This window comes from Lathyrus oleraceus, chromosome 7, assembly GCF_024323335.1.
Source record: "Lathyrus oleraceus cultivar Zhongwan6 chromosome 7, CAAS_Psat_ZW6_1.0, whole genome shotgun sequence".
Classification (NCBI taxonomy): Eukaryota; Viridiplantae; Streptophyta; class Magnoliopsida; order Fabales; family Fabaceae; genus Lathyrus; species Lathyrus oleraceus.
Genome location: NC_066585.1, coordinates 144634319 through 144643333, shown reverse-complemented (window position 1 = coordinate 144643333; position 9015 = coordinate 144634319). Strand labels below are relative to the sequence as shown.

At 38.4% G+C, this 9015-nt stretch overlaps 1 long non-coding RNA gene across 1 annotated transcript; it reads right to left on the bottom strand.

Moving 5' to 3' along the window:
- Positions 1-40: 40 nt before the first annotated feature.
- Positions 41-847, bottom strand: LOC127101148 (uncharacterized). The gene is made up of 3 exons (XR_007794580.1): positions 797-847; positions 280-696; positions 41-81 (listed from the first exon to the last, which is right to left on the bottom strand). It is a non-coding gene; the product is annotated as an uncharacterized LOC127101148 (long non-coding RNA).
- Positions 848-9015: the final 8168 nt, after the last annotated feature.

Here is a 9015-nt window from a genome sequence, read left to right as displayed (position 1 = left end):
TCTTGAAGGTAATCGAAAATTCCAGAAATCGCATTGTGACTTCCAGGAGCTTGACCACCGGACAAAACCACACCGAGTTCACTGCAGTAAAAAAAAACAACAAAACAATTAGCAAAACAAGGAATCTATGTGGAGGCGCATTTGTTTAATCCACCGCCTGTTTCACTAGCCATGAGTCTCAAAAAAATCTTGGAGAAAAGGCCGGATATGCGTGGAGTAGAGTTAAATCTAAAATTCCTTATGGACGGGAAGCTCAAGCTAGCAGTGATGTGAAAAGACCTTGGTTGTCGAATCGAAGAGTTGGATGCCTCGGTTATATGGTTATGGTTTGAAGGATTCTAGCGCTGTTGTTGGCGTGGCAAAATGGATTCCTCATTTGTATGATAACAATAGTGACTACATATGTTGCTATTATAATGATCCTACCGGCACAGCAGAGAAAGTTGTTGACAAAGAGAATGTTGGCGGACAAATTACGGCAAAACTGTTAGTTGTGTCGAAGGAAAGACAGAAATTTCTCGAGGCTCATGGTTTGGAACAATGGATAGCCTTCTGTGCTCAATTATTTCAGGAAATATATCTATGAAAACCTTCAGTAATTTCTCCACATCATCTGTCTTATACAGCCAACAAGGAACAACATTAAGTACCGATTCTCACCCAAACCATAACAGTCACTTTTACTCTGAATATTCACTGCAGTAAAAACATAGCCATCTGCAAAGCGTTAAAAATCCTGAAAATTCCCAAATTGGAATTAAGACAAAAGTGGAGAAGAAAGCGTGGTTCAGATTACCTTTCTAAGGCCAAGCATCAAAGGAGGTAGTCCAATTCTGAGCATCAAAAAGACTTCTGGAAATTTTCTTCTTTGAGCTTTTGAGTACCAAATCCAAGAACCCTAATCTGTGAGCATAAAAGGAGACGAGTTGGTGAGAGAGAAAAAAGGCAATTAGGGGAGGCAGAGAGAATTTGAAAACAAAACCCTAATACTCGGAGGCGGCCGCGATTTCAAGGATATAAAACCTAATTCCAAAATCAAAGAAAATCAGAAACAGAGGCGAGGGAAGAAGATTCGAGAATTTACCTGAGTCGTTGTCGTCACCGAAGGTGAACTTTCGTTTGAGGATTTTTTTCTTTTTTATCTTTGTTTGTAGCTCGCCTTTGGGTTGTGAGGCATGATGGTAACGATTGAGTGAGATTGTGAATTGAGAGGACGAGGGAGAGTTTGAGAGTTTGAGTTCATGAGCGATGTGTGGTACAGAGAGGGCGATGGAGAGTTTGAGAGATGAGTTCGTGAGGGTGTTTGGAGTTGTGAGAAGCGCAGAGCGAGAGAGACGGAAGCACTTTTTGCATTTTTGTTTTTCCTTATTTTCTTTTCTTTAATTTATTTTTAAATAGAATAAGTTTTTGAAAACATTAAAGATTTTGTTTAAAATTCCTAGGTTATTAGTTAATAATTATTTTTTTTATGTTTTCAATTTATACCCCATTGTAAACCCAACAGCCAAGCGGCTGGGTTTAATCACTAGTAGACCAACAGATTTCTTTTTTTATTTAGTTTTTTTTATTTTAATTCTATTTTTAATTTATCTTGGTTTATACATCTAAAATAGCATTAAAATAATAACTAATGATAAATAGCCTAGTGGAAAGAGGGTAGTTTCATAGTCTCAAGTGGAGAGGGTTCAATACTCATGCGTAGCATTTTTTTAGTATTTCATTTTCTTTTAGGATTTTATTTTCTCTTAACATTTTATTTTCTTTTAGCATTTTGTTTCTTTTAATATTTTTTATGTCTATGTGGTTTTATTAAGTTCATCATGCATGCAAACCATTTTAAAACTATAAAAATCATTTCTTTTCTCGATTCAATATCGAGCCCATTTTCATACCCTTGTAAGTCGATTGCTTTTAAGCATCACCATCAACCTCACATAGCTTACTCTTGGGCTTTCTTACAATGAGCCGATTCTCTTGCACTTACACTCATATTTCGCATCATTTTATTGTTTTGGCCCGATTTAATTATTTCATGATTTTTTAATCCCCATTTGACAAAATGTACCCCACTCCCCCGATGTGTAATAATCTTGTACTGTTTTATTTCTTCATTGCTTGACTGTGTAGTTAGCTACTAACACAAGAATAAAATCAACAATTTCAAAAATGCAAAAAATATGACTCGATCCAACGTCGAGTATTTTCTCAATAAACAAATCAATTCATTTCTCTCTCCATTTTATCCCATTTCTTTCAAACTTTCACCAAACGCTTGATTCAACGTCAAACCATTTTTTCTAATAAAAAACTCAAAAAATATTAATTCATATTCAAGACTTTTTCAATAAAGATGGAAATGGAACGTGGTGTATACCACGCACTCCTGAGATTAGGATTCGAGATGTATATCTCGCCAATCCTAGTTCTCGCCATCATCCAATTTATCCACTTTGTTTTCTCTCAAACACTTATCCAAATTTCTCTTAAACGTCCATCAATACTTGATCTAGGTCAAGTCATTTTCACAACAAAACCAAAATACTTAATTCTTACTTAACACTTTTCCAGTAAAGGTGGAAATGGAATATGGTGTATACCATGCACTCCTGAGGTTAAGATTCGAGACGTATGCCTCGCCAATCTTAACTCTCGCCATCGTCTAAAATTGTCAATGTGGTTTCGTCAAACCCTTTCTCAATCAAATCTAAGATACCTAAATCTTATTTAACACTTTTTCAATAAAGGTGGAAATGGAACATGGTGTATACCATGCACTCCTGAGGTTAAGATTCGAGACGTATGCCTCGCCAATCTTAACTCTCGCCATCGCCTAAAATTGTCAATACGGTTTCTTCAAACCCTTTCTCAATCAAATTCCAAAATACTTAATTCATATCTTAACCTTTTTAATAAAGATGGAAATGGAACATGGTGTATACCATGCACTCCTGAGGCTAGGATTCGAGATGTATATCTCGCTCATCCAAGTTCTCGCCATCACTCAAAATACATCCAACCAATCAAACTCTTTCTCGCCGCCGTGCGATTAATCAAAAACCTTTTTCATAAATGAAAGATATATTGTCTTAAGAGATACAAAACAATGTTTCGGCCACGATTGTTGAGTAGAGATAAATGACGCTTTTCCGAATATAGATTTATAAATCCGTTCGATATGTGGTATGCGTCCACTCCTCATCTGTTTTGGGTAAAACAATGTTTTCGTCGATTAATACAGTATAGCTTTCGCTAAAATCGACCAACAAACAAACATTTTTCTACCCAGAACTACGTAAGCCTTGATTTCTCTTTTGAGATACGTAGGAGCAGGATTTTTAAATCTTGTCAGGCCCACTAATAAACAACTTAGGTTTAGTCTTTCGTTAAAAAAAATCCAAAAACTTTATCCCCTCTTCTATTCTTTCTTTCCCACCTAATAAACTGAAAAGCCTAACATTAACGCACACAACTGACCTAATGGTTCCCGTTGAGTACAACGGACGTGAGGGGTGCTAATACCTTCCCCTTGCGTAATCGACTCCCGAACCCGGATATTGGTTGCGATGACCATATCTTATCCTTTCCTTTTGTCTTGGGTTTTATAGATATTTCCCCTTTCCTTTTTAGGAATAAATAAAGTTCGGTGGCGACTCTGTTCAGTCCATCATTGCGAGCGTGCGATCGCGCTTCGCTTTGAAGTCGTATCCCCATTTTTTTTCGAGGTGCGACATTATGTAAGCGTTTTATTGTTTTGTTATTTATTTTAATAGATTCCCTTTTAATAACATATCAACTTAGTAAAGCTTTTTGTTCTTTCTTTTATAGGATGTTTCAAGGTTCCGGACTCGGGTCCATGAATATGTCCACATGGACCCGATGATTCAACCTTATGTTGAACTCGTCGGTTTTGGTCATATAAGTAAGATCTTGTTTTGGTCGGTAGATAACAAATTCATTCTTGATTTATGCGAAAGATGGCATCCTGAGACACACACATTCTAGTTCCCAGCCGGTGAGTGTACCATGATGTTAGAAGACATCTACATGCTTTTGGGACTGCCCATTGAAGGTAAGGTTGTAAATGGTAAACCAACTATGCAAATTCAATTTGCATGAACCTCTTGGAGACTGATTTGTTAGATGATAACTCAAGAGGTCAAGGTATACTCCTTTCACGCCTTAAGTCATACTATAACAGTTTATACTTAGATGAGCATTCTACCGAAGATGCTCGAATAATAAAAACTAGGTGTTACATTATGCTTTTAATTGGTTCTTTTTTATTTCCCGAAGGTAGTGGTTCTAGTATGCATATTATGTATTTACCTTGACTTAGACATGTAGATAGAATAGGAAGTTACAATTGGGGATCTGCTTGTCTGGCCTATCTCTATAGCTCTTTGTGCAAAAACTCACACAAAGACACATCTACCTTTTCTAGATGTGTTGTTTTGCTCCAAGCATGGGGTTGGTCAAGACTACCGTCCCTAGCACCCGTCAACAACAACCCTTTCACATTCCCGTTTGCACAAAAGTAAGTTGTTTAAATTGCTATATATTTACTTACTTCTTTAATGATTATCATCTCTAACTAATATTTGTACCTTTTAGGTGCAGATGGTCTGCACGTGGTATGAGTTATAACAGATGTCCTAGACATTGTATTACTCAGTATCGCAATTTGTTGGATCACCTTCGACCGACAAACATAAGGATAATAATCTCATTATTTCGTTATAATTTGTTAACTTCTTCTACCAAGATTATAATCCAAGTTACTTTCACATTTCAGTTCATTTGGCGCCCATACCAAAATTTGGATCATGACCATGAAGTCAACGCTGAAAACGCGGCCATATGGACTGCATGCACACCGATAATACGATTCATAACTGTGGAGATGCACAATAGTGATCGTGTGAAGTTGCAGTTCGATATGCCCCAAAACATCTCAGATCCCCCCAGCAAGCCTAAGAGAATGGCATCTGTGCAAAGTTAACGACCAATGGAACTTCAATCCATGGCAAAGCTTCACAAGATCGGAGTGTCGCAAATGGAAGCACCACCATGACCATGTCTTAACTGACGTAGTCATGCCAAATGAAGAAAAACCAAGTCGTACTTATATGGCTTGGTACATATCGGTTGGTTTTCAGTTCATCGCCGAGGATATGTACATGTATGACCCATGCCAACAAACTTACACACCAGACACCTTAACATCTAACCCCCAACAACATTGTCAGACCAGATACACACAACCCCCTGTCCGTCAAACTTTCCGTTCCACCAACACACAAACATACAACCAAAACATGCCATACACCCAACCCCAATACCAAGAGCATACCCCATACCACCACCAACAAATTGATCATCAACCTGAGACCCAACATCGCTTCGCACCCAACACATCACCCTACCAAAATTGCCTTAGCCAGAACACTCAACGATCATTCAACACCAATCGCCCCTCTTCCTACCATAGCCAAGAAGCCCAAACCTCACAAAACCAAAACCTCCAACAACCCTATCTCTACCAAACACCCCAACAATCTTTCCATCATTTCCTCAACGCGTCATTCACACCCATGTCTCCCTTCAACCGTCTCGGTCGACCACCAATGAGTCAAACACAACCCAACTACTCTGGCATAGGTCATGAACTCAGCTACAATGGTACACCCTCGATCCATACTAAAGACTACGCCGATTTGTCTGACTATCTCAACAGGCCATCTCCTGTAGTTGGTAGTGACGCTCCTGGCCCCTCAGATGCTCAAACACCAATAGTGAATCATCAATGTGGGTTAAGGCCACGGGTTAGGGTAGCTAGGGGATGTGGGACCGGATGTCGGTTAGGTGATCCCGGTAACCACCATTAGGCTTTTTTGTGTAAACGGAAAATTTTATTAATATCAATTGGTCCTATTTCAAAATTATGTATCACGTAGACCATTTAGCAACAAAAAAATGCATTTTACACTGAGGTGCCAATCCAATTGGCGCCTACTCTCAAGTGATACACATGGGAGCCAATTGGATTGGCTGCACCATGTGCCCTAGTCAATCCAATTGTCGCCTCCATTCAATTTTTAAGAGGAGTCGCCAATTGGATTGGCTGCACCATCTTTCGATTCTCAAGAACAACAATTATGAGAATTGGTGCAAGCAGATAAAGGTTGTGTTTTGTTATCAAGATCTTTAAGATCTTATGAAGGAAGGAGTAACAACACTTGCAGAAACCGCGACAAATCAATAAAAGACTGCACATAAAGAATTGAAGAAGAAATATTATAAAGCTCTCTTTATAATCCATCAATGTGTTGATGCAGATAACTTTGAAAAGGTTAGTGATGCAGAGTCAGCGGAAGCATGGGAAATTCTAGAGAAATCGTTTGGAGGCGCAGAGAAGGTGAAAGAGGTGAGGTTACAAACTCACAAAAGGACGTATGAATTGCTTCAGATGGAAGACAATGGAAGCATAACTGATTTCTTCACCAAGGTTATGAAACTAGCGAATCAAATCAAGGTATGTGGAGAAGTGTTGACATCAAGATCTGTTGTTGGAAAGATCTTGAGGCCGTTGACCCCAAAGTTCGACCACGTGGTAGTATCCATAGAAGAGTCAAATGATTTGTCAAAACTAACAAAGGAAGAGCTTTAAGGGACGCTTGAATCTCATGAACAAAGAATGGCTGAAAGAGTTGCAGGAAAGTCGAAGAGTGATATGGCTTTGCAGGCTCAATCATCAAAAGAAAGAAAAGGAAAAGGAAGCTGGAATGTCAACAAAGACAGAGGAGGCTACAACAATTCGACTGGTCAAAATCATCAAGAAGGAAACTGGTCGAATCAGAGAAAACCCTGGAACCAAGGCAATCAAAGAGGTGGTGTTGAAGGTAGAGGAGGAGGTGGTGGTCAAAAGTCAGACAAGAGTCACATTCAGTGTTCCAATTGTCAGAAGTATGGTCACTATTCTAGTGATTGTCCAAAAAATTAGAAGAATCAAGAAACTTATGCAAAGTTGGCGAAACATGAAGAAGAAGAGACGTTGCTGATGGTTACAACAAGAGATGAAGAGAGATTCAAGGACCAGTGGTGCTTGGACTCAGGATGCTAATCACACATATTTGGAAGGAAAGATTGGTTTGTCAACATAAAGCCCTCAATGAAGAAGATGGTGAAATTTGCAAATGACAACACTCTAGCAGTTGCAGGTGTTGGTGATGTTCTGATTATGAGGAAAGATGGCAAGAGGTTAGTGATTTCAAATATGTTGTACATACCAAGCATGAAGAGTAATTTTCTCAGCATAGGGTAGTTAGCCGAAAAGAACTACAAGGTGTCGATCAAAGACAAGATGAATAGAGTTCTCGACTCAAATGGAAGGTTGGTCTTGAAGGCTCCAATGTCTCAGAATAGAACCTTCAAGATTGAGCTTGATGTGATTGAGCATAAATGCCTTGCAACAGCCACCAACAGAGATGAATGGATATGGAATTATAGACTTGACCATCTCAATTTCAAAGACCATCAGAGATTTGAAGAGAAGAAATATGGTTTCAGGATTACTAGAAATCGATATTCCAAAGAAAGTGTGTGAAGAATGCGTGCAGGTGAAGCAGCATAAGAACAACTTCAATAAGGATGCAGGAAGCAGGCCGAAGGCAATTCTTAAAGTCATATACTCTGATGTATGTGGTCCTCTCCAGGTGGATTCTATTGGAGATAACAAATACTTTGTTACATTCATAGATGATTTCAGTCGAAAAATATGGTCTTACCTGATCAAGAAGAAAAGTGAAGTGATGGACGTATTTGCCAAGTTTAAATCTATGATCGAAAGATAGAACAGTCGAAAGATCAAGATTTTGAGAACTGATGATGGTGGAGAATATGTTTCTAAAGACTTCGACGCATTATATATGAAAAAAGGGATTATGCATGAGGTGGTGTCACCCTACACTCCACAGCAGAATGGAGTCGCAGAAAGGAAGAATAGAACCATCATGAATATGGTTAGAGTATGTTGAAAGGCAAACTGTTGGTGTAAGCCCTAGGGGCCAATACTTTTGGTACTTGTATCGAATTATTTATTAATAATAAAATGCTTTTTCTTTATTACGTTTGTTTAATAAAGTCCCTAGAATAGCTAGTCTGTTTAATGTATCAAGTATGACTTAATCATGAGATCACATTAAACATAAGGACACTATTCTTAAAGTATCCGTAGTCGAGCTTTAGTGTGAAGTGGGATAACATTAAAGCATTAAGACTATTATGTTTGTAGACTGATGATCACATCTCATGGATCATGGATAAAGAGTTATCAAGTCTTAAACATAGGTATGAATATTAGGAGTAATATTTATACCGGATTGACCCGCTATGAGAATACTATATAGAAAGTTATGCAAAGTGTCATAAGTTATTCTCATGGTGATAATGGTGTATACCACTCTTCGACCTGAAACCACTATGGACCCTAGATGTAGAGTCAAGTGCTTTATTGTTGATCAAACGTTGTCCATAACTGGATAACCATAAAGATAGTTGATGGGTACTCCACGAAGCATGTTGAGGGACATGAGTGACCTAGATGGAATTTGCCCATCCTGCATAAAAGGATAAATGTCTATGGGCCCAATATTGAACTGGACAAGGATGACACGGTTTATGCCTTGTGTTCAATATAGACATAAGGGCAAAAGGGTAATTATACACATAAGTATTATCACATAAGGAATTGTCAGATCACATGACATTTTCGTGTCTTGGGTAGCAGTGATGTGTTGCTAGATACCGCTCACTGTTTATTATGTTAAATACATGATTTAATATAATTGCCAATGCCGCGAAAACCTACAGGGTCACACACAAAGGACGGATTGATGAGAGATAAAGTAACTAAGGAATACCGTAAGGTACGGTGACCTTAAGTGAATTATAGAACATCGTAAGGTACAATGTACTTGAGTAGAATACGAAATATGGTAAGGTACCATGGGCTTAAGT